This window comes from Spermophilus citellus (genome assembly GCF_964194105.1).
Source record: "Spermophilus citellus genome assembly, chromosome: 11".
Lineage (NCBI taxonomy): Eukaryota > Metazoa > Chordata > Mammalia > Rodentia > Sciuridae > Spermophilus > Spermophilus citellus.
In genome coordinates, this window is record NC_138192.1 from 2052290 (window position 1) to 2078793 (window position 26504).

Genomic DNA, 26504 nt, shown 5'->3' on the forward strand with positions numbered 1-26504 from the left:
TGTGTAAGCAGGGGAAGCAGCCACGAGAAGGGGGAATGCTTGGAATGTTTGGGGAATAACAAAGAGGCAGATGTGGCAAGAGTAGAGAAAGCTGATGGAAGAAATAATGTCATAGAAGTACTGAGTCTTGCCTATTATACCTCAGCAAGATGGGCAGCCATTGTAATGTTTTAATCAGAGAGTAGAGGTAATGGCTGTCTTTAAAAAGATCCCTTTGCCAAAATGAGAATAGATGTGGAAGGGTAGAAGAAGCAGGAAGACTAGTTAGGAGGCTGAGTTAATTCAGGCTAGAAATGAGTGAGGGTGGCAGGGATATATGAATGTAGTTTTTGTTATGTCATCAAAGTATAATGGATTCTGAACAGCTTTGAAGATAGAACCAGCAAGATGTACTAGGCATTGGATGTAAAATTTGAGAAAAGGGGGAGTCAAAAATGATTGAAACATCTTTTGATGAAGTGGCTTCATAAAACTGTGGAGAAGACTTTCTAAGCATTTAAGTGGAAAAAGTAAGCACTTAAAATGACGTTTATTTTTGTTATTATGATAATGTATAAAATATTGTGAAAGGCACAGTGGTATAGATCTTTGTTTAATTCCATGCTCTACAATTTACTGTTGTATATCATGCCTTTAATACATATTTGCCAAAATGACCTTCCAGAGCCTTGATTTCTTGTGTGTAAAGTGAGGATAATTAATTGCCTTGTGAGACTTCAATGAGTTATTTTAAAGTATCTGGTACAGGTGTGGTACATAACACAAATAAGTGCTGAATAAATAAATAGCAGCAAATGCACTGTGTTAAGTTTTACTCTATTTCTTTTATCCCCAGAGAAAAGTATGATCTTCAGTCATGAATTCTTTCAAAGCTAGAGTATGTATGTGCCATCCTGGGTCCATGCAGTCTAGTATTCTGGTTCTGACCCTTGCACTAAGGACATTTTAATAGGAATGATGATCTTGAGTATCTGCTTCAAAATAGTTATATACTTTGAAAGTACTTGCTCTCTTTGATAACCCCCAGACATCTGCTATCTTGGAATTCATGTGACCTCTTCTGAATATAATTATCTAAAGTTTGCATTATACCTTGGGTAACATTGTACACACTTACTACTCTATGCAACTAATCCTCAATTTCAATTGGTCCTTTAACTTACTCCTTTATTTTTGGAACAGGTAAACACCATGATGGTATGGTATAATTTTGTGAGCAGGTTCATTTTTCATTCTATTCATAGCCTTGAAAATTTCACAAGCTTTAATTATGAGGTTTTACTCTTTTAAAACATATCTTGTTATTTGTTATTTAAGTTTTAACATTTCTCAAACCTTGCTGAAGTCTTAGAATAATGTGTGGAACTTTAAAAGTTCCCTATTCCCTGGGCTCCACCCCAGACCAATCAATAATATTTATCAGAATCTTTGGAAATATGGTCCCTGGCATTACTGGGTTTTGTTGTTGTTGTTTGTTTGTTCATTTTTTAAAGCTACCTTATAGTTGTAATATGCAAGGTTTAAGAACAAGTGCTTTAGTTATTGTTTTTTGTTTTTACATATACAGAACACACAGTATATATTAAAAAAAGTTTGGCAGTTTCAACACTTGTGTTGGTTTTCCATATATGGATAGCTTTATAGATTTCTTTTTTTATTTCCATTGTTCTTTCTGATGATAGCTAGCATTTTATTTTTAGGCAGTAGAATATTATAATATGAATCACCTCCCACTGACTGAAGTATATAATGACAGTGTAATCTTTGAGCTGGAACAAACTTTGAAAATAACCCATACTTTAGGTATACGTAAAGTGAGGCCAGAGAGAGAGATTAAATGATTAAGAATGAAATAGTTTTCTATAAGCTGTGTCACTTAAGTTTCCAGATGTCTTTTTTTCTTTTTGGTATTGGGGATTGAACCTATGGGCGCTTAACCACTGAGCCACATCCCTAGCTCCACCACCCCCTTTTTAATGTTTTATTTAGATAGGGCCTCACTGAGTTGCTTATGACCTTGCTAAGTTGCTGAGGCTGGTTTTGACTCCAGATCCTCCTGCTTCAGCCTCCAGAGCTGTTGAAATTACAGGTGTGTACCACCATGCCCAGATCCAGCTACTCTTTTAAAAAGTCTTTTCAGATACTACTTCTTTTTTTTTTTTTAAGAATTTCTTCTTGGGCTGGAGATGTGGCTCAAGCGGTAGCTCGCTTGCCTGGCATGCGTGTGGCCCGGGTTCGATCCTCAGCACCACATACCAACAAAGATGTTGTGTCCGCCAAAAATTAAATAAATATTTAAAAAATTTTAAAAAAGAATTTCTTCTTTAGTTGTAGATGGACACAACCTTTATTTTGTTTATTTTTTAATGTGGTGCTGAGTATTGAACCCAGTGCCTCATGCATGCTAGGTGAGCGCTCTACCACTGAGACACAACCCCAGTCCCACTATCTTTCTTTTTATTGTTGATTTTATTTTATTTATTTTTTGGTTCTGGGGTTCGAACTCAGGCCATTAGATATGCTAAACACACACTTACCACTAAGGCACACTCCTTCATTCCTAAAACTTTCAGAAGTAATCAGAGCCACACTAGTGCTACTTTTTATTATTATGATTTTTATTTGTTCTCCTTAGTTGTATGTGACAAAATGCATTTTACTTATTTTATTTAATATATCAGACACAAATATTTTATTGTGTTTTGCCACGTTCTTATTTTACATTTCATATTTTCTTTGTCTTTAGTGTTTTGTAGTTTTATTGATTTGTCAGAGTATGGATTCCTTTTTATTTTGTTTGGGACTTTATTAGGTTTCTTAAATCTTTAGGTTGGCATTTCTTTAATTTTGCCTAATTCTCATAATTTCTTTAAATATGTCTCCGATTGCACTTTCTTCTCTTTTTGAAAAAAGGCTTTAATTATATGTATATAGTATGTCCTCTCCTTTTCTCTAGTCTATATTTTCCATCTTTTTATCTCTGAATTTCTTTCTTTCCTATTTTTTTTGAGCCTGGATCTCACTGAGTTGCTAACGATGCCCTCAAACTTGCAATCTTCTCCTCATTCCCCAAGTAGCTGGGATTACTTGTGTGTGCCACCATGCATGTCATCTCTGTTTTATTCTGGGTAATTTATTCTCATTTATCTTCTAGTTCATTTTCTCATGTCTTAATTCTAATCCTTTTATCCAGTGAAGTTTTGGTTTTGTTGACATTCACCTTGGTTCTTTTTTCAATCAAATCTGCTGGGTATTTTTTCTCCCCCTCCAAATAACATACTGTTTGTAGTAGATATTTTCAGAATGATCTTTTATTCTTTAAACTTAGTAGTTATTTCATAATTACTGTCTCTGTAGTTCTTACACTTGAGATATTAGAGGAGCCTTTGCATGGTCTCTTGTTTTCTAGTTCTTGCTCATGATGACTTGACTTATTCTTTTATATTCCTGGTTTATTTTTGTGTTCTACTCACTGTCCTTTAGAAAGTATAAGACTAATATGAGCTCTGAGATAGAGGTGTCTTCAGGAGGGTTTTGTTTTTGCTTCTTGTGGATGTCTGGAGGCATTATCAAAATTCAAAGCTACTTTAAAGTGAATTCATTGCTAAGATTTTTTTGAACACCCAGCTGATATAAATTATGATTATAAATACATCTGAGTGTCACTACACTTATGCCATATTTGCTTTGAGTTTGTTCTTTAGTGTCTTAGCTTAGTGTGAAGTATGTTTCCTCTCAGACTCTTCTATTTTGGATTGTCTGGGTCTTTGATTTTTTCCCTTGGGTCTTACATGGTTGTCTAAACTAAAGTTCAAGTTTTTTTCCGATTGTTCAATACCCAAAAGGGGAAAAATGGCTTTTATTCCATGTACTTAACTGGATTCCCATGTCTTGTCAAATTTTGACCATGTCATTCTTTGTTATCTTGTCAGCTTTGTGTTTCTTTTAAGAAGATTGTAAAAATATTTTGTACAGAATTTATAGCTGTTTTCAATAGGAGAGTTGCTGTAGGGCACCATTACTGGAAACTGAATTTTTTATGTTACTTTCCAAATCTAACAAATAAGAATGACTCTAGTAATTATCTTAGGAACAATACCACTGATGGCAAACAGTTCTTTTTTTCCCAATGGATTTAAATTCCAAGAAGACTTATAGACTTTTCTTTTGCCACTTAAAAATGTGTCATCATCCCATTGTTTCCTAGATTCCAATAATTCTCATGACAACTCAATAATCATTTTTTATCATTGTTTTCCTGTATATAATGTGTCTTTTTCCCTCCCTCTGGATGAATTTTGAGCAGTATATCATTATGTCTGTAAATGTGTTTTTCTTTTATATGTATTCTGATAATTTTTGTTTTGTCATTTATTCAATAAAAGTTGGAATATTTTGACCAATACTTCTTTAAGTGATTTTTTTATACCTCTTTTTCTCTCTCTTTTGTTTTAGACTCCAGTTATATATATGCTACACCATTTGATGCTATCCTACAGGTCACTGAAATTTGTTCATTCCCCCCCTCCCCCATTTTCTGTGCTTCTGAAACTCTTTCAATAATTTTACTGACATACCTTGAAGTATATTCACTTGTGTCCAATCTGTTGATCCTATTCAATAAATTTGCAATTTCAAATGTACTTTTCAGATCTAGAATTCCCATGTAATTCTTTCAATTTCACATTTTCACTTTGTCTACCATTATATTTACATGCTTATTTAACATATTTATCAGAATATTTTTTTACAGTCCTTGTCTGCTAACTCCAAGATCTGATTGCCTCTCACGCCTTTCATATTGTTGTTATTGACTGCCTCCCCAACTCCCACCCGTTCCCCTACTCGTGTCTCTGAATGACATTTCCCTATGTTATTTATTTGTATAGCATTTTTAAAAATTGTATTTTGAACATTATGGATAATACATTTTAGAAACTCTCGATTCTGTTATCTTCCTGTGAAAATATCGCTTATATTTTTTTCAAACAATTAAGTTATTGATGGATCAAATATCTCTTGAAAAGGTTTTGTTATGTTTTATTTTTAAGTTTTGTCAGGGTCATCTATATAGGTTTTGCTATCAATCTTATGGTGGTTTTCTTCTTTCTTTTTTTAAAATATTTTTAGTTGTAGATGGACACAATACCTTTATTTAATTTATTTATATGTGGTGCTAAGGATCAAACCCAATGCCTCATATGTGCTAGGCAAGCACTCTACCACTGAGCCACAACCACAGCCCTATGGTGGTTTTCTTAATCCTGGAAAGTGTTTTTTATTCTAAGTCATACCCTTTCTGTAGACTCAATGAAAAACCTGAGATATTTGCCAAGCCTATCTAATTCAGCAGGACATGGGATTCAAATTCTGTCTCACTGACAGTGGATATCTGCAGAAATCTCTCCTTGACTTTTTAAGTCTTCCTGTTGATGTTTTTTCCCCCCCCTGAGGATTCTCAGAATCTCATTCCATACAATCATGTTTGAACATGTGCCAAAAATTTGAAGGGAGTCTATAGATTTGGGGTTTCCCCTTCTATGACTCTCTTAATCAAACATAGGTTCTATGCTATCACCCAAACTCTTTCTTTGAAAATTCTTTGCCTTGGATAGAGCATATGGAAGACTAGCCTTTCCAGAAGTTGAGTGCCATTGCTCTTTTTCATGTGCCAGAAGAGGAGGATTTTGAGATGGCCTAATAATATTGTCAGGTAATAATCATCTTGATAACATACATGAAGTTTTGTCCCCTGGTTTGGACATGGAAAGTGAGGTTCTTTATAGAGGTTCATTGCAATTCTTATTGCCTATGAGCCTTCAACAGCCACAGGTTCACCCAAGAAAACATTTGAAAGAACTGAGAAGTGCCCTAGGGTGTGGGATGGAGGGAAACTCCTAGTGCTTTACTGTCCAGGACTTGAATTCTAAGTCCAGCTAGCTACTTGAAGTAATTTTCCAGGTAGAAGAGGAATGTACATGGAAAGGAGAGGTGTTTGGGTAGATATGTTGATTTTCCCTAACTCTTGATGTTTGGGGCTATCATTTTACTTAGGCTTCTTCTTCCTTTTCTTTTTCTCTTAGTTGTAGATGAACACAATGCCTTTATTTTATGTGGTGCTGAGGATCGAACCCAGTGCCTCACCCATGATAGGCAAATGCTCTACCACTCAGCCCAAACCTCAGTTCTTACTTAAGCTTCTTATGTGCTTCTGAATATAGAGGCCACACTCTGTCTCTGAATATCACCTGTTGCCCAAAACCATTAACTTTTCAGAAGGTATCCTAATACTGCCACTATGAATGAAAGAGTAGGAACCCTACCAAACTTAAATATATTTTTTAAATGGTATTAAACAAAATTCATGGAGTTAATTTCAGTTTCATAATAAGGTAAGGACACTGACCATTCAGTGAGGATCAGCCACCCACTTCCTAAAAATGAATTCTGTTTGAGCTGCTTAGATTTAGTGTGTGGCAACAGAGCCCTTTGATACCTACATCTATTAATCATACCTTCAGTCACAAGAATCACATGATCAAAATTTATTGCATGTGTGCAAAGGGCGTTTTGCTCAGTGAAATTCAAAAGCAGGTACTTCCTATGAAACAGTTATTTACTGAGATCATTGAGCTATTAGTGTCAAGGTAAAATAGAGTGGTCAGCAGTATATCTAGTGAATTTTTGATGAGTAAATTAAGCTATTTCCAGGCAGTAAAATTTGTGTCCCTTGTAAAGGTAGATTTGATTTGCCATTCTTGGGGTTTATCCAAGAATAGGATGATGTTTAGTAACTGAAGGTTTTCAACACATGTGCTCAAATAAAAATCTTCCAATTGCTATTATTTTGTGAGCCACTAACAGGGTAATTCAACATAGTATATTTCTTTCTATCTCTAATCATTTATTTATTCAACATTTACCAAGTTCTGCCTGTATTACAATCCAGGCCCTGAGGATAGACAGGGACTCAAGGAATTCACAGGTACTCAGAAATCCTTAGAGCAAGTGGCACATGCCTAATAGAATTGTCTTCAAGGTCTTGTGGAAACCCAAAGAGGAGATGATGAGTAGGTAAAGAAGGATGAGCCGGAGTGTTCCGGGCTGAATTTTGGAATAAGGACATTCGGTGAGAGGGGATGCACCTGTAGGACACAGGCAAAACAGATGCTCCCCATGACTGCGCCAAGGGCACAGTAGGATGGGGTGGAAAAAGTCTGGGTAGTGAAGGGAAGCACGTTAGGACTGATATGACACACCCAGAAGTTTGGATGTCCTGCAAACAGTGGGAAGCACTGGAAGATCTTAAGTGGGATTTAAGCAGCATAATGCTTACAGATTCCTCTGGGAAGAGTGGGGAGAAAGCACTAAAGGAAATAATACTAAAGCAAGGAACAAATCAGGAATTTGTACAATTTACCACAGAAGAAATTATGGTAGGATTATCTATCCATTGAAAAGAAATAAAGAACTGGTCCATGCTACAACAGGGATAAACCTCAAAAACGTTATGCTAAATGAAAGTCACAAGGGACACATATTGTATGATTCCATTTGTATGAAACTTACAGAATTAGTAAATCTATAGAGTTGATTTCAACCAGAAGGAACAGAAAAAGTGGAATGGCAAAAGTTGTGGGGTTTCTTTCTGGAGTGATAAACATGTTGATTCCGGGGGGGGGGGGTAGATACACAACTCTGTGAACATAGTAAAAGCCATTGAGTTGCACACTTAAAAGAGGTAGATTGTATAATATGTGAATTATACCTCAATAAGGAGTATTTTTTAAGAAAAAGGAGAATGATGAAGCCAGATCAAGAGATGCACCAATGCTCTGATTACAACCTGGCCTTCTGTGTGGATGGGCCTTCCACAAATCAGGACAGGGAGTCAGAAGGATTACAAGCTTCTTTCTGCATGTTTGGTTTGAGACGTCTACAAAGTTGTATTAGTCGCCTCAGACTGCCATAAGAAAAGGTCATCAATTAGGTGACTTAAACTACATTTTTTTTTTCTTATGATTCTGGAGACTCTAAAGTTTAATGTCAAGGTACCTGCAGATTTGGTTCCTGGGGAGGGTCCTCTTCATGGCTTATAGATGGTTGCCTTCTCTCTGTTCTCACATGTTAGACAGAGAGATTTCTGGTCTTTCTTCCTCTATATAAGGACACTAATCCCATCATGAAGACCCCACCCTTGTAACCTCATCTTAACATATTTGCCTCCCAAAGGCCCATCTTTGCATGCCTAGTCTCCACTGGGGACTAGGATTTCAACATATTGATTGTGGGGTAACAAAAATATTCAGTCCTTAACAGCAGTATCATGATGATGATAAATAATAGCTAAGGGAACTTATAAGAGAGTCTAGAGATAAGAATTTGAAAGAGTTCATCATATACTTAGTATTAAAACTACGAATGTGAATAAAACAAACTGAGGAGAAAGAGGGAGAAGAAGCAACAGTTGGGGCTAGACCACTAGGAAGGCCAGAGCCTCAGGAGCAGACAGAAGAGCCACCTGAGGAGGGTGAAAGGAAGCTGGCAGGAAGCAGAGATCAATAGAGAGCATAAACCCACCCAGTCTATCCAGGTCACAGGACTGATTTGAAGTCACTGAGAATACAAAAATTTTGCTAAATTAGGGAATTTGGTGTTCAAGTGGGCCAATCTGGACTGTGCACAGTGACAGGACCCTCTAGCTAGACACCGAGCCCTGATTTGGGGGCTTTCAAGCAATGCAGAGGACTCCAGCTCACCTGCCCCATGGCTGGGAACTTCATTTTATTCCAAGTGCCATTTCATTTTGCTAATGAAGTGTTTATGTTCAGCTTTCATCAGAATTAGGATTCATTTAGTTCAAGTGCTTTGTAATTAATCTCTTATGTTAATTAAACATTTTATACATTAATACATCCCACAAATGTGCTGGGGATTGAATTCAGGGCCTTGTACATTCCAGGCAAGCACTCTACCCACTGAGCTATATCCCCATCCCATTATTTGTATTCTTGATGACTGGCATTCTATTTGGAGTGAGATGAACTCTCAGTGTAGTTTTGATGTACATTTCCCTGATTGCTAAAGAGATTGAACATTTTTATATATTTGTTGGCCATTTGCCTTTCTTCTTTTGAGAAATATTTACTTAGGTCATTTGTCCATTTATTGATTGGGGTTTTTTTTTTGGTGTTAATTTTTTGTGTTCATTATATATTCTGGCTATTAATCCTTTGTCAGAAGAGTAGCTAGCAAGGATAATAGGTTTCAGATATAAAGACATAGAGGTTATTATGCTAATTATCTATCAATTCTTATTTTTTTGAATGTTTTTATCAACAAGAAGAAATGTAAATTCAGAAAGAAGGTACAGGGAAAAAAGACACAATGACAAACCTGGGCCTAAAAAAATATGCTTGTGTATTAAATCTAAGAATCTTTTTGAATAAGAATTATAACACTTTAGTTTGTATTGCTAAAGGGTAATATTAAAATTATTAACAAAAACTATGGGACTTGAGGTCAGAGTTAAAGAGGCCTAGGATTCTCATCAGGTTAAGAGGAGCGTACAAGTAAAAAATAACTTAAATTTTTTATAGCTGCGCACGAAAGGACAACACTAAAAGTTCAGAAGCATAATATGTAAATTCTGAAACTAACAGGGAGGAGGGAACATAGAACAGGTGGTTATTCTATCAGAAGATAGAAAAATAAATAACGTGGCTGCATAACCAATGTGATACTGCAATCTGTACATGTGGAAAAATAAGAATTCATACCCCATTTGAATAAAATGTATGATAGGTCAAGATCATTGTAATGTTTTGAGCAACTAATAATTTTTTTAAAAAAATCAATCAATAAATAAATAAAGTTAAGAATAGTACATAAAACAAGTAATGAACTTAAATAAAACCAGCAATGTTTGTAATCCTAATAAATATAAATAAATTAAACAATAAAATGGAGAGATTCATGAGTTAGATTTTTTAAAAAAAATTCAGTTGAATGTTATTTCAAGATTCACAATAAACATAAGGACAAAGGAAAGGCTGACTATTAAGGCCCTGTGTGTTAGACTGGATTACTACTGGTCCCAATTTTTCATTCCCCTCCGATTCACACTCTTGCCATAGCCTCTTCCTGAGTAGTGTAGATTCTTGCTTCTTGGCTTTGGACTTAGTCATGGGACTTCCTTTGGCTAGGCATGACAGTGTGCCAGTTCTGAGCATCCCCACGTGTTTTCCATTGTCCTCTTGCTGCTTTGCCTTTGCTATGAGCACTTCTCTTATAAAGTTGCTGTCGCAGTAGCACCAACACCAGAATACACCCTTGTAGAAGAGAGAGATTCGCCCGCCAACCCGCAGGCCAGCAGCAAGAAGCAGAGCTGTCTGGCCCAGCCCAGCTTAGATCAGCAGAGCCCAGCTGATCAGTGTTCTGTGAATCAATCTTTTATTTTAGTCTCTATGTGCTTACTTGGCATAACAGGGAGATATAAGGCCTATAATCTCCTGCCTACCATTTTGAACCCTGGTTTTGTACAAGGTGCTTTTGCATTTTCATACCCTGCCAGCTCAGCAGCCCTCGGGAATGCTACAATCTGCAGGATGGCCTCCAGTTCTCCATATCCTCCTTTAGGTCTTAATCCCTTTTATGCTATTTAAATCACAGTGACTTATCTGCATTTATTTTTTGTCAGATTGGCCTAGAATGTTGTGGGTGCTGTCCAATACTTGAAACAGTGTTTTCTGGCTCATTGGTTGCAGGGAAGCACTTGGGAGTAGTGATCTTTTCAACTTTTAAAAATTAACATAAGGAAGAAATCCACCATCTCCTTTCCTCTGCTGAGTTTACCTTTAGCTCCTAATATGAGTGGCTCCTATTTATTATTTAATCAAAATTGTACCTCTTTTTCTTTTTTTTTTTTGGCATGCTAGAGATTAAACCCAGGATGCTTTATCACTGAGGTTCATCCCCAGCCCTTTTTATTTTTCATTCTGAGACACGGTCTCACTAAGTTTCTGAGGCTGGCCCCAAACTTGCTATCTTTTTGCCTGAGCTGCCTCAGTCAGTGGGATTACAGGCATGCACCACTGTGCCTGGTGCCTCTGATGTATTCTTAACAACATCTTCCTTGTAGTTTTGAGAGCTTTTTTGGGACACCTATCCTCCACCTATTTATAAGTTGTCTATGGTCCCCATTTGGCTCCTTCAATTTTTGGAAAGCTATGTTTTTCCTGTAATAACCTCTTTGCTTCTCATAGATAAGAGTGATGTAACAAGAAGGCTGTGCCATGGCTTCCAGAGAAAGTCACAAAAGTTAGATGAGCTTCTCTCAGGCATGAGATATAGCGCCATTGGTTGTGAGCTCAATGTTAATTGATAATTTGGTACATTCAGCAATAGGAGAGGAGATTTGCTGATTGGTATGTGAGTGTGCTTCAGAAAGTGCTTAAGTAACATCTACCATGTGTGGCGAAGCTGTGGAAAAGATGGAAAAGAGACCAAACTCAGGAATTCATGAGGTGACAACTGACTAAAAACCAAATCACCAAACAAAGCCTAATGGACAGCATTGTTATGAGACTGAAAGCCAAAGACATTTACACATTATCCAAGGTCAAGAAAAGTATTAAACCCTTCTCACCTAATGTTGTATTATTAAAAAAATAGATATCATTAATTTTTAAGAAATATTAACTTTTAGTATCTTCAAAGACAAACACATGTAAAATAGGTAATGTGTTGATCTCTTGATGATACTACTATGACCAGAGGTACACAGGAACAGATCCCTGTGTTTCTTTTAGGTAACACGTCACTGTCCCCTACAAGCCAGTGCTTGTGGTGGCTGAAAAACATGACCACAAGGAATAACAAGACTTGCTGGGTGTAATGATGCATGCCTGTAATCTCAGCCACTCAGAAGGCTGATGCAGGAGGATCGCAAGTTCAAAGCCAGCCTCATTGCCAAAAAGCGCCCATGGATGCCATCCCCAGTACCATGAAACAAAACAAAAACAAAGTAACAAGATGGTATAGAACACAGGAAAGAGTGAGCAGTTCATTTTGGCATTTTGACTAGAATATAGGATATCTTGGAAAAGAAGAAGAGGGGAGAGAGAGAAAAAGAGAGAGGAGTATCACCATAAGTTAGAACCAAATCATGGAGGCTTTGAAAGCCAAAATATGAAGCCAAACAATGGGAGTACATGAGTCTGGGTTTTGTTACTATAAAGAAATTGTTTGAGGACTGGGGTTGTGGCTCAGCCATAGAGCGTTTGCCTAGCATGTACAAGACCTTGGGTTCGATCCTCAGCACCACATAAAAATAATTAAGTAGAATAAAGGTATTGTGTCCAACTACAACTAAAAAATAAATATTAAAAAAGAAAGGTTTGAGCCTCCATCCTTCACTGGATTGCTTTGTAAGAGTGTAAGTGTGTGACTACCTCCTCAGATAAGGACACTTGATGCTCAGCTAAGAGGTCCAAAATTCCCCATTTCCTGATTGCCTTGCTGTTTTTACTTGTTTTCATTTAATCCTCACCATGGGACTTAGTTTTCATCTGGTGGGGAGTTGCCCCAAGGCCTTACCTTGGTTGAACTTATTTTAAATTTCCGGTCTTCCCTGAAAGTGGCTTTCTATCTCCCCACCCCAGCTTTACATCACCTGCCATTTTGATTAGCACAGCTTATGGAAATAACTCAGATCACCTTGAGATACCTAAGAAGATTAGAAAAGAGGGAAGAAGAAAGGGTGGGAAAAGAAGCAGAGAATGTCTCCTGTCTCTTAGATCCTGGTGACTGGTTCCCTGGTGACTGCATTGTCTATCCCCAAGAACTCAGTAGGGATCTACTGTCAAGCACCTTTGCTGCCCAAAGCAACTTCTCATTGATCTACTTCTGGGGATCTTGGAAAAGATGCTTGGAAAGTCTCCTCCCGGGTTGGGAGTGTAGCTCAGTGGTAACACTCTTGCCTAGCATGCAGGAGGCCCTGAGTTCAATCCCCAGTACCATCAAATTGAAAAAAAAAGGTCTCCATGCCCACACTTGAGGACTTAGTAACCTATAGCCCAAAATAGCCTCATAATATGCAGGTCCTCTTTCAAAAATTGTTAAGAATCCCAAATGGTGGTAGCAAAGCAGGAAACCAACCCCCATCTGACTACATGGATTGCACACCCATACAGTGGGTCACAGTTCTGAAATAACCTCTCTCCATGCCCTGTGAAGGATCCCAGTCTCTGTCTTCCCATCACTCTGCCCGCAGTGGAACATTTTATGAACCACAGTTTAAGGCTTTGAAGCAGCTTCTCTTTGTATATAAAAGAATTAAGTATTATTTTTACCTTTCTTTTTTACCTTTCTTTAATAACTTTTGAGCTAATTTTTTTTGTTCTGCCTCTTCAATGACAACCCTGCTAAACAGTTTAACCTCAAAACTCACATGAATTCTCGAGACCTGAAGACAGCTATTGAAAAAATTACCCAGAGAGGAGGGCTTTCTAATGTAGGTATGTGACCCCACTTCAGATAATTCTATCTTGTTGCCATGGTTCTCTTTCTATGTGGTTGTCTTCTAACATTCTATATTAAAGGAGGAAAAAAAGAATTCATCAAGAAATGACTCATGTAACATCTGTGTCTTTTCTAAAGTATTATAATGAGTTCAGGTGGCAAGAATTGTCAAAACATGTGTGTCATCTAGTTCCAGCTTGCTTGGTTCCTCAGGATGCCAACATTCTTCAGGACAAGCAGGACTGCTGTTGTGACTATTTCCTGGTTGGACTCCAAGTTGCCAAGATTGAACATTAAATCCCACCACCAATTCCATCAGAAAGCAGTTCAGTGCTCCTTGGGAGTCTTGTTCCAATCAGCTACTGTTGCAGCAACGACTTTGCAAACAGAGTCTTGTCCTCTATTTCAAGATGAATCTTTTGTGATGTTTGAGCCTTTGGAGGGGGAAACAGAAGTTCAAGATGTAATCCTCACTGGAGCAGGTTCAGAAACTCCATTTTATCATTTCACCCAGAGGTGACGGGGCATTAGGAAACAACAGTTTCACATTTTCACACTAACCGTGCTCAGACTGTCAAAGAACCCATGCCAATGTGTAATTAATGTATACATGTTAGCCTGATTTTGGGGGACACGAGGGGGGATGATTATATACTTCTCAGGGAACCTGTTCATACCATCAAAATCCAAAGGACTGGAGATGTGGGCCACATTTGCTTGGCATGGAGAATCTACATGCAGGGTGTAGAACTATCTTATCCTTGAGGCAGTTACAATAAATCTGATTAATAATTTTCTTCCCCCAACCCTGAGAGAACATTTTGTAGCCATCAAACATAAGAATCAAGTAAATGCAGAGCCTGCCACTTTTGAACAATGTTAAATAAACACTGACCAAGCTGCTGTTCTCTGTGCCCCAAATTCCAAAGCATCTTCATTACAAACATGATAAAGTTGATTTCTGACTTGTTCTCCACTTAATCCTTCCATGAGCAAAATTTTACTGGAGAAAAACTTCAGAAGACAACTAACTCCCCTGAGGAGATCAGAAAGGTGTTTCAACCTAATCAGTATACCTTTGTCAGTGTAGCACAGGTTTGAATTCTGCCTCTGGTTCAGGGTTTGGGTTCAGAGGACAGAATCCAACCAGCTGGTTCAGGTACAAAGTGATTTATTTCAGAGCATTAAACATTATGAGAATTATAGAAAGGACTGAAGAATCAGAATTTGGGAGCTTCTTTTGGAAACGGGGCTTCCAAAGGAGCTGCTACCTCTTCCAAGATCTAGAAACAACTTTCTGAATTCTGCCACCATAACCAATTCAGGAACCTGCTTCAGCAGGAAGCCTACAATTAGGAGGCTTCTTCTACAGCTGCCACTCCAGAACCAAGTCCTCCGTGACCCATTCTTACCCACAAAAGGGCTATTCTGCACCCTCTCTCCTAACACCATTAAAGCTAGCAACCAACACAAACATGTCTGTCAATGGTGCTCCAAGAGAAGTCAAATACTCTACAGATTCTCCTCAGCATAAACTGCTGAAAGAAAAGTACAGCCCCTGCCTGCTGTCATCTTCTAAATCTCATGTAAATACATCAATTTGTGAAAGTAAAAGAAAGCTGAAAATCTAGATGCAAGAGAGTATGGACATTGTAGTTTTCAGACATCCAGCATCTGGTTTGAAGACCCACTACAAGCCCTGCACAGTGGTATATGCCTGTAATCCATCAGCTCTGGAGGCTGAGGCAGGAGGATTGCAAGTTCAAAGCCAGCCTCAGCAATTTAGCAAAGCCCTAAGCAATTCAGTGAGAACCTGTCTCTAATTAAAATATTTAAAAAAAATGGCTCACGATATGACTCATTGGTTAAGTGCCCCTTAGTTCAATCCCTAGTACCAGAAGAGGAGGAGGAGGAGGAGGAGGAGGAGGAGGAGGAGGAGGAGGAGGAGGAGGAGGAGGAAAGGAAGGAAGGAGGGAAGGAAGGAAGGAAGGAAGGAAGGAAGGAAGGAAGGAAGGAAGGAAGGAATCAACAACAATAAAAATCCACTGCAAGGTGGGTGGAATGTGCATCAAGCACTGGTTCACTGTGGGCTCAACTAGACTCAAGATTAGGTGGGGTCAAAGTGATCTTTTGGCTCCCTTATGGTGCCTAATATTGAGCCAGAAAGGACTACTGGAAGCTTTGGGACTTGATGGAAATTATCCCTTGGCCATGGAAGCAGTTTTCAGCAGCCAATGTTTTCCCTTAGCAACCAGGTTCAGTGCAGACAGTTCACAGGGGTTCACTAAGACACTTCTCCAGGACTTTAGATGTGACCATTTGATACTTTCATTTGACAGGTAATATTATACTGCCCAAACCAGAGAAGCATTGAGTGTAATAATATTTACTTAAAGAAGGTGGTTGTTAGCTATTATTAGGAACTCATTTGAGAATCTCCAAAAAGAATATGTATGGCCTTGCTACCCAGATAGTACTCATACACAAGATCCTGTGTATAATTTCAGAGGATGCATGGGTATACATACACATCTCTCTCACACACACATACACACACACACTGGTTCCACACAACCCAGCAAGGGAGCCTTGTCATCTCAATTTGCCCAGGGGAACTTGGGCTTTTAGCACTGAGACTGGGAAATTGCTGGAAAAGTAGGATAGTTTGTCATCTAGTTGACTCTGAAAATGTCCTGAGACCCTGCACATGGGAGAAAGGCATCTCAAGGTTTCACAAAGCCTCATGATTGTTGCACTCAGCTGAAGCCGATCATTGGCCTGGAAGTCTAGACCCAGAGACCATTAGGGACCACCCAGGGCCACACAGCCAGTGGTTGGCACAGCCAGGGCTAGAACACAGTCTCTCAGTTCCTGGTATAGCTCTTCCCTGGACAGCCAAACTTGGGCCCCTGGCTTGGAACTGGCGGAAAGACCGCTGACCACAGAATACAGCCCTGCAGGCCCAGCAGCTCCCAGGATTTAGGAAGCCAAGAGAAGGCTACTGTCACTCCAGTTCAACTCCCCTGATCCTGTGCTCTAGGACACAACGTGAGGCAGCTTAGAGACTTAGAGTGAGTCTGGTACCCAAGCAAATAAGAGTCCCTTTATTTCTATGAAAGTCTTTCCCTGCTACTTGCTGGTCCCTATAACTTTTTTCAAGGCAATTAGAAATTAAAGGCTTAAAATGAAACTAAGGGAGTGATGTGACAGCTGTATTGTGAATGTGCCCCAGTGCCACTAAACTGTACACTCACAAATGCTGCTGAATTGTACACCTAAAACTAAAGTGGTTCAAAAAATAGAACAGTCAAACTGGGAGGGAATGAGTGTGTTTTTCTGGACCTTTTTGTGCTGCTGTGATCTGTTTCTGAATTTACCACTGGCATAATCCCTTCAAGCATGAGTCTTTTTCTTCTAGGCTGGGCCATCTCCTTTGTGAACAAGACCTTCTTTTCCAAAGCCAATGGAAACAGAGGTGGTGCTCCCAATGTGGCCGTAGTGATGGTGGATGGTTGGCCCACAGACAAAGTGGAGGAGGCTTCAAGGCTTGCAAGAGAATCAGGAATCAACATTTTCTTCATCACTGTGGAAGCTGTTGCGGAAAATGAGAAGCAGTATGTGATGGAGCCTAACTTTGCCAACAAGGTTTGTAATTGCCAGAGACTCACCCACAGTCAAGCTCCCCTGTACTCTGAAAAGCTGAAATTCCAGGAAGATTGTTTTCTTGGGCTTTCAAAAGTGTATGAATCTCACATCTAGGTAGTGGTGTCTCCAATGAAGGAACCTCAAATTACTCTCTCAAAGAAAAGTCTCACCCACCCAAGGCCAGCAGCTTGGGAACAGAAGGCAGGAGCAGTGTTCCAAAGGTCTCATGTGGAGGCTCTTCCTTGCTCCTCCCACAGCATCAGGGACCTCGACCAGGCAGTCCAGGAAGGCTTCATATAAACACATGAGCATGCACATGTATGTACACACACACACACACACACACACACACACACACACACATGCACTTTCACACAAACATGCTACAAATTAATCAATCTGATAAACAAGAGAAGGGAGGTGTTGCTACATTTCAGGCAGGTCATGTTTCCAATGCTACTTCTGGGTTTTGCTGAGATGTCTGGCTGGACGTGAGGCAGGACAGATGGGATAGTTGGCCTCCTGTTCCAGTCTACTAAGCCACCTTTGGTGTTTTCCAGTGGGTGTCCACGTAAACCTTCCTTCAAAGGCAAAGCTTCAACTGAAGGACAGAAGGAGAGAAGAAAGGATGGAGGGAGGGAGGAACAGAGCCAGCAAGCTTGGACAGCTTGTCTTTTATTTTTTATTTTTTTCATACTGGGGTTTGATTCTAGGGGTGCTCTACCAGTGAGCTACATCCTCAGGTCTATTTATTTATTTATTTATTTATTTATTTATTTATTTATTTATTTATTTATTTATTTTTGAGACAGAATCTTGCTAAGTTGCAGAAGCTGGCCTTGAACTTGGGATCCCTGCCTCTGTCTCCTGAGTTGCTGAAATCTCAGGCCTGTGCCATCACACCTGGGAAAATCTTGTCGGTGATGCTCCTCCAACTTTATTATTGTATGTTTTTGGAGCTAATAAGGCCGGACCTCCTGCAGCATAGCAGGCTGCTGACTTCTTCTTGCTCCATGAAATCCTCTTCATTGGCTTCCTGGCCCTGTGCAGCTGTTATTTCACTTGCTCTTTTCTTTTCTTCCATTATGTACCCTGAACATGGACCTTTTCAGGACTTAGATCCTGTTCATCCATCTTCCCTCACAATCTTCTCCTCCTCCAGTCTCCCCAGGGCCACAGCTTCAGTCCTCACCTCTTGAGCTGTACAGTCTTCTCTGTCCAGATGAAAGACTCTCTCCCAGCACCTCCATGCTATGGATTGAGCCCTAGGGTGCTCTACCACTGAGCTACATCCCAGCCCTTTTTATTTTTAGACTGTCTCTTGCTGTTGCCCCTGCCTCAGACTCCAAAGTCATTGTGATTGCAGGCATGTGCCATCACACCTGGTGACCTTTCCCTTTTTGGAAGCCCTGTCAGAACCTGAAGTCCTACATGCAGCAAGCCAAGTTCATCATCATCTTTCCCACCCAAACTGTTTCCTTCTCGGGACTTTGCATGAACAGCCCCAACCATCCCAGAATTCCTCATCAGCTCCCAAACTGCATCCCTTTTCTCTCTGTTCTTTCTCTTGCCCAGTGACATCTCCCCACTTCAAGTCAGTATTTAACATCTTACCTGCCTTTCTCCTGGGTCTCCTGTGTAGAGATTTAACAGTGAAGCCCAACTCATGCTTATAAAGAGTTCTTCCAACTTTGGGGCTCTTGCTCCAAACCCTTCACTATTTCTCTTTGTTCTTGAGGCCTTCTAAAGCATGGTCCCAACCCTGCTTCTGGCCCTGCTGCTGTGACACCACACAGGCCCTGTGCTCAAGCCAATGGCCACCTGTCCCTGCCTAGCACCACCACTCTCTGCTGCTGGAATCTCACACAGGTTGTCTGATACTGCCTCTCCATCCAGAAGATCAGCTTCCTACCAGCACTCAACCTCTTGTGCCGCCTCGTCCATAGAAAGTTTTGTAACCTGCTTTAGGTTTTCACAAATCAAAGAAAACATGTATTTTTCCTGGAATGTTTAAGCCATTACTAGTTTCAAAATAATTTTTTAATTATACAGATTCATCCGTAGTCATGAGGTCAGACATGCTCTGTGACCCGCAAAGGAAGGGACAGGAAGAAATGTTCCACCTTAGGAACACTAGCCCTGTCACTTCCAGGAACACACCAGCAAGTTTGCTCAATGTTTATTTGTAGCTGACTTGAATTTTTTCTGGAACAAGCTTAGGCACAAGTAAATAAATGTTTGTTTGCCTATTGGCAAGGTTGTCTGGAAGGCAGAGCTTGGGTTTTGAAGGCAGACAGCTAGGCAATCTAGTTTGGGGAACTCAGGCATGTCCCCTTGTAGTGGCCCTCAGTTTGTTCTCTAACAATGGGGGGGGTCATTGTTCCCCTTGTAGGGTGAGGTGAGGATTGAATGAGAGAATCTCTCCAAGAGCACCTAGTACGACCCTGACCCATGTGCCTACTCAGCAACTCTGGGGCCCCTTCCCAGTGGGTGCAGCCTGCTCTGGAAACATTCCTCAGTCACTTCTTAGGTGTGCTCTGTTTTCCCCAGGATAACAAAAGCTTTCTTTAATTTTCTCATGCATTGGTGCCCACCAATGACAGTCATGGCTGGCTGCCAGTACAAATGAATTGAGCTGAAGAGGCATAAATCTGAAGCAGAAATCAGTGACTTACATCTCCCTGTGAGTTTGCCTAGCACAAGGGCTTCCCACTGAGTCATTGTTATCTGTGGAGACAGGAGTGATTTCAGACATTACTGGAGAGGTCTTTGTCTCAGCAAGTGCCTACATAGGGGAACAGAAAGGGAAAGAGCCATCAACAAGGACCAGCACAGTAAACAGGAGTCTGTTTGCTTCTTCACCCACCTGGAGGCCCAAGGTAAGGGTGCCATGTTGGGGGACTTGACTGCTGACCTAGTGAGTGTCCCTCCCCTCTGTCCTCCAGGCTGTGTGCAGAACCAATGGTTCAACGTGCAGAGTTGGTTGGGCTTCTCCAAGACCATGCAGCCCCTGGTGAAGCGGGTCTGTGACACTGACTGCCTGGTCTGCAGCAAGACCTGCTTAAATTCAGCTGACATTGGCTTTGTCATTGACGGCTCCAGCAGTGTGGGGACAGGCAACTTCCGCACAGTCCTGCAGTTTGTGGCCAACATCAGCAAGGAGTTTGAGATTTAAGACACAGACACACGTATCAGGCCGTGCAGTACCCTATGAGCAGCAGCTGGAGTTTGGGTTTGACAAGTACAGCACCAAGCCTGACATCCTCAACGCCATCAAGAGGGTGGGGTACTGGAGTGGTGGCACCAGCACTGGTGCCTCCATCCACTCTGCCCTGGAAAAGCTCTTCAAGAAGTCCAAGCCCAACAAGAGGAAGCTGATGATCCTCATCACCGAAGGCATGCGGATACCAGCCATGGCCGCCCATCAGAAAGGTAGGGGGAATCTGGCTCAGCCAGCTGCTGAGGCTCCTCTCTAGGGCAGGGAGAGGCTGTCCTTGGAGGGCAAGGAAGGCTCTGCTTTTCTGTGCGTTGGTTTTGTCTGTGACTCTCAAAAATGTTCAAAGCCATTAGAGGAGCAAATATTGCAGGTGTCTGAGTAGCAAAGAGGGAAGGATGAAGGGCAGCCAGAGACTCCCCCAGTGTCTTTGAAAACAGGGAGCCTTTCCTTGACCTCCTACAGCCTGAGGCTTTTCCCACCAGGGCTTGAGACACTAAAAGGGAATCCTATTTTTCACTTTCTATGAAAGAAAAACAAATCCCTAGCTGTGTTGAAGACACCAATTTGTCCTTAATACCTTTTAAAGACTAATAATGTTCTTTAAGGAAGTCGTACTATGTTTGTAAATTAGATATTGAGGGTTTGGGGGGAAACCCTAAGAAATTTTGATTCAGAATATTTAAAAGTGATATTTCCATATAAAAATTTCTAAGTTGTCGAGAGAAGGCTCAAAAACACAAAAAAATGAGGGCTGAGGATGTAGCTCAAGTGATAGTGTGCTCGCATGGGGCACTGGGTTCGATCCTCAGCAGTACATACAAAAAATGAAATAAAGAAATTGTGTCCACCTAAAATTAAGAAATAATTATTTAAAAGAACACAAAAAATGAACAAAGTACTTAAGGGTTTAGAAAATAAATCACATTTATGAATTAATTAATATATATATATATATTTGAGAAAAAAAATATATATATATTCTCAAAAGTGCCATAAAAATAGCATGAAAATATAATAGCCTGAAGAAACCCAAAATGATAATAATAATAGTAATATTAAATGGGCTGGGGTTGTAACTCAGTGGTAGAGCGCTTGCCTAACAAGTGTGAGGCATTGGGTTTGATCCTTAGCACCACATAAAAATAAATAATAAAAGGTATTGTAGCCATCTACAACTAAAAAAAAGAAAAATATTAACAATAACAATGATAAAACTGAATAAAGTAGTCAATGGAACTGGAGACCTCTAAGTGCTAGGGTACAAAACTCACACAATGCAGTGGTCAATTATTTTTCCCTTTTCTGTGCATACTTTTAATATGGGTTATTTTTTTCAGGATTTTTTTGTATTCTTGAGAGCTGCTTTAAATCCTTCCTAAGACAATTCTTAATGAACGGGTGGTGCTGACTTCCAGAAACCAAAGTATCTAGACAATGCATTCAGGCAAAGTCTTCTCAGGGACTTGCCTTTTGCAGAGTCTGTGGGGCACCTTAACAATGGTGAGGTGGTGATGTTCTTTGTGCCAGTTGTCACAAATTCCCTTGGTCTCACATCAGCAGAGTTGGTTCAAGGGTCATAAGCTACCCGCTCCAAATCCCAGAGTGAGTGGCACATGGGCCAGCTCTTGGCTCATCAGCCCAGGGCTTTTTCTAGCACATCTGTTCAAGATCACGTTCAGTCCCACCCTCACTTATTTCTCTAGGAACCTTCTTTGGGCCTCACCCAGGAAGTGAGCGAATGAGAAGACTGTTGGAAATGGGAGCTCTCAAGGGATCATATTCTGAGAAGCTTTAAAGAACTGGGACCAATAGATACAAATTACATGGAGGCGGGTTCCTACTCAGCCAAACACTGTGATTCATCTAAAAATGCAATGAGCATTGTGTTCCTAGGATAATACAAGTCCAGAGTTAACAACCATCTGTTGAGAGCCACAGCCAAAGGGGCCCCAGCAAACTTCCAGCTGCCAGCAAACTTCCAACTGCCAGCTGATGATTGGCTCACAGCGGCCCCAGCAACATCTAGCTGATTGGCTTCTCTGCGGTGATGTTCATTGGGCTGTTTCCCTGCCCTTTAGACTGCCAGCTGATGATTGGCTCACAGTGGCCCCAGCATCATCTAGCTGATTGGCTCCTCTGCGGTGATGTTCATTGGGCTGTTTCCCTGCCCTTCAGACTGCCAGCTGATGATTGGCTCACAGCGGCCCCAGCAACATCTAGCTGATTGGCTCCTCCACGGAGCTGCTCATTGGGGGACTTCTTTGGCTCCGCCCACGCGACCCAGCCAATCAGCCTCAAGAGCAGGAGGATTGTGGGAGGTGGTGAGGTTTGTGTGGGTGTGAGAGGCTTGTGGGAAGCCGGTGGTGGCAGTTGGGCTCTGAGGGTTTTTTCCTGAGGAGCTGTTTTGTTTGGCGTTTGTAGTTCTAAAAATAAAGTTCGTTTCTTTTGACAAGTGGCTCCTGAATTGTGCCCAGCCAGACTGCGGCAACCATCTGTCAGAATTGACAGTAGAAGGTTCTGTGAAAGGGTGGTCTCAAGGATCTGAAAAGTTGCATACTGTTCTCTAGTCTTTATCGGGGGATATTTTTTCTTTCTTTCTTTGAGCAGAAACATGGGCTTGCTCAGTCTAAGCTCAGTTCCCATGGCCACTTGACCAGCATTTTAAAACCCAAGGCTAACTTCCCCTAATTGAGACAATATTCAGAGAAAAGAAGCTGGAGAGGTGAGAAAAGGGACTGGCAGCTTATATGCAGCATGATGGATAACTGAAAGCATATTAGACCAGAGCTATGTGAAGCATTGATAGCTCCTAATAAGCAGGACTGTACACCTAGAAGATGAGATGAGCCACTGGCAGAAAGGGGGCTGCAGGGCAGGTGCCTGGGCAGAAAGACCACCTCAGCTTCTGCCCTCTGTTTCCTGGCCATCCTGTGCATCCACCCTGGTTAACCTGAAGGTGGTATAGGAATAGAAGTTTGTAGAATAAGGTCAAGTACCTGATATCCAACTGCCCCCAACCAAATCAAAACTATCACAGCAGGCAGTCTCTCCATTTTCCAAACTAAAGATTGTTACCTCCTCTCTGAAGTGGATGCTCAAAAGTATTTCTTGAATGAATGGATGAATGAATGGCCATACCTGGTCTTAATTCTAGAACCTAGAGTTCCATGGGAGTTTTTTTTTTCTTTTGCTTGACATATTTCTGATTTGGGATTGGGTTGTGCTGACAGGGCAGCAAAAAGGCAAAGATTCATCAACAACACTTTTTCTTAGGGGCATTTGTTTCATCTGATCTTTGTCCCCATAGGAGTGACCACCTGTGCAATAGGGGTTGCATGGGCTGCACAGGACGAGCTGGAGGTCATTGCCACTCACCCTTCCAGTGACCACTCCTTCTTAGTGGATGAGTTTGACAACCTGTACAAATCCAACCCCAGGATCATCCAGAACATTTGTACAGAGTTCAATGCAAAGCAGCGGAACTGAAATCAGAGCAGCAAAGCATAGCAAATGCTGCCTTACTGACTGGCTCTTTGGACCATCCCTGTGCTTTCTGGGGAACCCACAGGGTGGGCGAGTCTTGGGGAGGGCTTGGGCAAACAAGATGCATTTCTATTCTTTGCTATTGCAGTTCTCATATGTCAAAATTTGGCACTGGAAATATGATCATTGACTTATAGATTGAATCAAAATGATAACTCATTTTTAGGGTGCTGAGGATTTACATTTTGACAGTTGTTTTCAAAATCCATGTTCAGAAGAGAGTGCAGCACTTATAATAGGCTTAAATGGAGCTTTTGTGAGAATTTTTTATTTTTATTTCTCATTAGAACTCTGTAACCCTCAACAAGTTTCATTTTGTCATGACAGTGTAGGAGTTGCTTAATTAAATGTTTAAAAGGATCATGTGCACTCTTTCTCACTGTGTCACGTGTCATGGGGTGGGAGTTCTGTGATGTGGGCCACCCTCCACTCTTCCAGCCCAAGGTAACAACATACACACTGGTACGGAGAACGTGGTAGGGTCCCTGTTGTTTCTATTGTCTGAATCACTGAATGCCTGCATCATGCTGCTTTTGGAACACTGGCCCTTAAGGAACAAGTAGATCTTGCTTGAAAGTGGTGCTCCCCAAATCCTGATTCTCAGGTTCCATCTTAATACCAGTGAAATCTGAGTCTCTGGGAAGAACTGGAATCCAAAACAAGTATTGGCATGTTTTAAGAGCTCCCTAGTGATGCTTAGAGGTTGCTAGGATTGAGAACCACTGCACTACCTCAGAGCGATCAGTGTTACAGTCATTTCCTACAAGTTTCCATGCCTCTTGTCCTAAGGGATCCATCTAGTTTAGCATTTGTCCTGGATTTTTCAATGATAGCTAGGTTTCTTATTTAATTATTTATTTGTACCAGGGATTAAACCCAGGGGCACTCAACCATTGAGCAATATCCCCAGCCCTATTTTGTATTTTATTTACAGACAGAGTCACTGAATTGCTTAGTGCCTCGATTTTGCTGAGGCTGGCTTTGAACTCAAGATCCTCCTGCCTCAGCCTCCGGAGCTGCTGGTTATTATAGGCATGCTCCACCACAGAAGTCTGAGAGCTAGATGTTATTATTGATGTTTTTGCATTACAATAATCTGGGAGAAATCTGGTTCAACTTTCCTTTTTACTTCCATGTTCTGCCAAGAACATATCTGTCAAGATGTGAGATACATGTATAATGGGGAGACATTCAAAGGAATCCTAAAAAGGGCTCACTCAGTGTCTGGGTATATGTGATGTCTAAAACTCCACTAGACTTGATTTTTCTCAGGAATTAGGGTCTTTGGAAAAAAAACCTTTTTTGTTGTTTGTTTGTTTTTTGCTAAGGTTCAATGTTTGCTTGGGGTATTGGAGACTGAACCCAGGGATCTTTTACCACTAAGTCACATCCCTAGCCCTTTTTATTTTTAAATCAGTTTCCAAAGTTTAAATCACTTAGCTTAAATCACTTAGTTTCCAAAGCTGTCCTGGAACTTGGTGATCCTCCTTCCTCAGCCTCCCGAGTCACTGGGATTACAGGTAGGTGTGTGCCACCATGCCTGCAAGTGTCAAAGTTTTGCAATAAGGCTCTGCTAAAAATTTCTGGCCAAAATGACAAGGTCCAGATATTTCTTGTTTTCTTGGGCTTTTTAATTCTTTTGAACAGCACCTTCATAAGATAACTTTCCCGGCAGCCACCTCAAGGGCCTGTGTGGGTTTAAAGAAATCTTCTTGTGTCCAAGGATGTTTCAGCCTCAAGGAAGAATTTCCAAAGAACAATGTTGTTTTCTAGTCAAAATACTAAAAGAAGAGCTCCCCTTAGATTACAGTATATAAATATAGTAAACAGGAAATACAACTGAAAGCATGATATCAATTGCTTTGGGAAAAGGTATTTATTCAACCAATGCCTTTGAGGAATTCATAGCCTGGCAGGAAACCACATGAAGAATTAAAGTCATATCATTGTCATGGGCTTATACACCAAATGCATGACGGGCAACTGCAATTGACCTCATAAGAAATAAAATTGTAGTTTTGAAGTAAGTATTTGCCACAGGTTGGGCACTGTTCTAAGGCTTCACACGTGCTAACTCACCCCTATGATTTGCTGAGAAGCTCTTCTTATTCACATTAATCTAGGCTGCTAGTTGGGTTTTCTCTAGCACATAAGCATTGCCTTTAGCCCTCTCTCTTAAAGATAGTTACATCACATGGTGACATCAAAATTCACCTTCAAAATTACCTAGAGGACTAATTAAAACACAGATTGGGCTCCACCCTCAGAGTTTCTGATTTAATAGACCTGGAGGGGGCAGGAGAATCTGCATTTTTAGCAAGTACCTATGTGATGTTCTAATCTGAGACCACATTTGAAGAGCCACTGACTTACATCATCTGTGATACAGGTAGAAGGCCAAAATACAGCAAGTAGGCCACTCAAAAGCAAGGACCCAGTGTTGTGAAAAGTATAAACGGCAGCCGTACCCCAGAGAAAAAAAACCCCAACATTGCGCCTAAGGACTTCTTCTTCCTACCTTCTTCTTCTCTGTAGTGGCACGAAAAGTTCCCGCCCTTGTGAACTCTCCCGCCGGCGC

At 40.6% G+C, this 26504-nt stretch overlaps 1 long non-coding RNA gene and 1 pseudogene across 2 annotated transcripts in view; both read left to right on the plus strand.

The window, feature by feature from the left end:
- The window catches only part of LOC308631121, a 1170527-nt gene that overhangs the window by 853355 nt on the left and 290668 nt on the right, over positions 1-26504 (plus strand). The gene's annotated exons all lie outside the window — the stretch shown is intronic.
- LOC308630478 (vitrin-like) lies at positions 13406-23869 on the plus strand (annotated as a pseudogene). The gene is made up of 4 exons: positions 13406-13517; positions 16940-17170; positions 20112-20598; positions 23691-23869. The product of its transcript is annotated as a vitrin-like (transcript).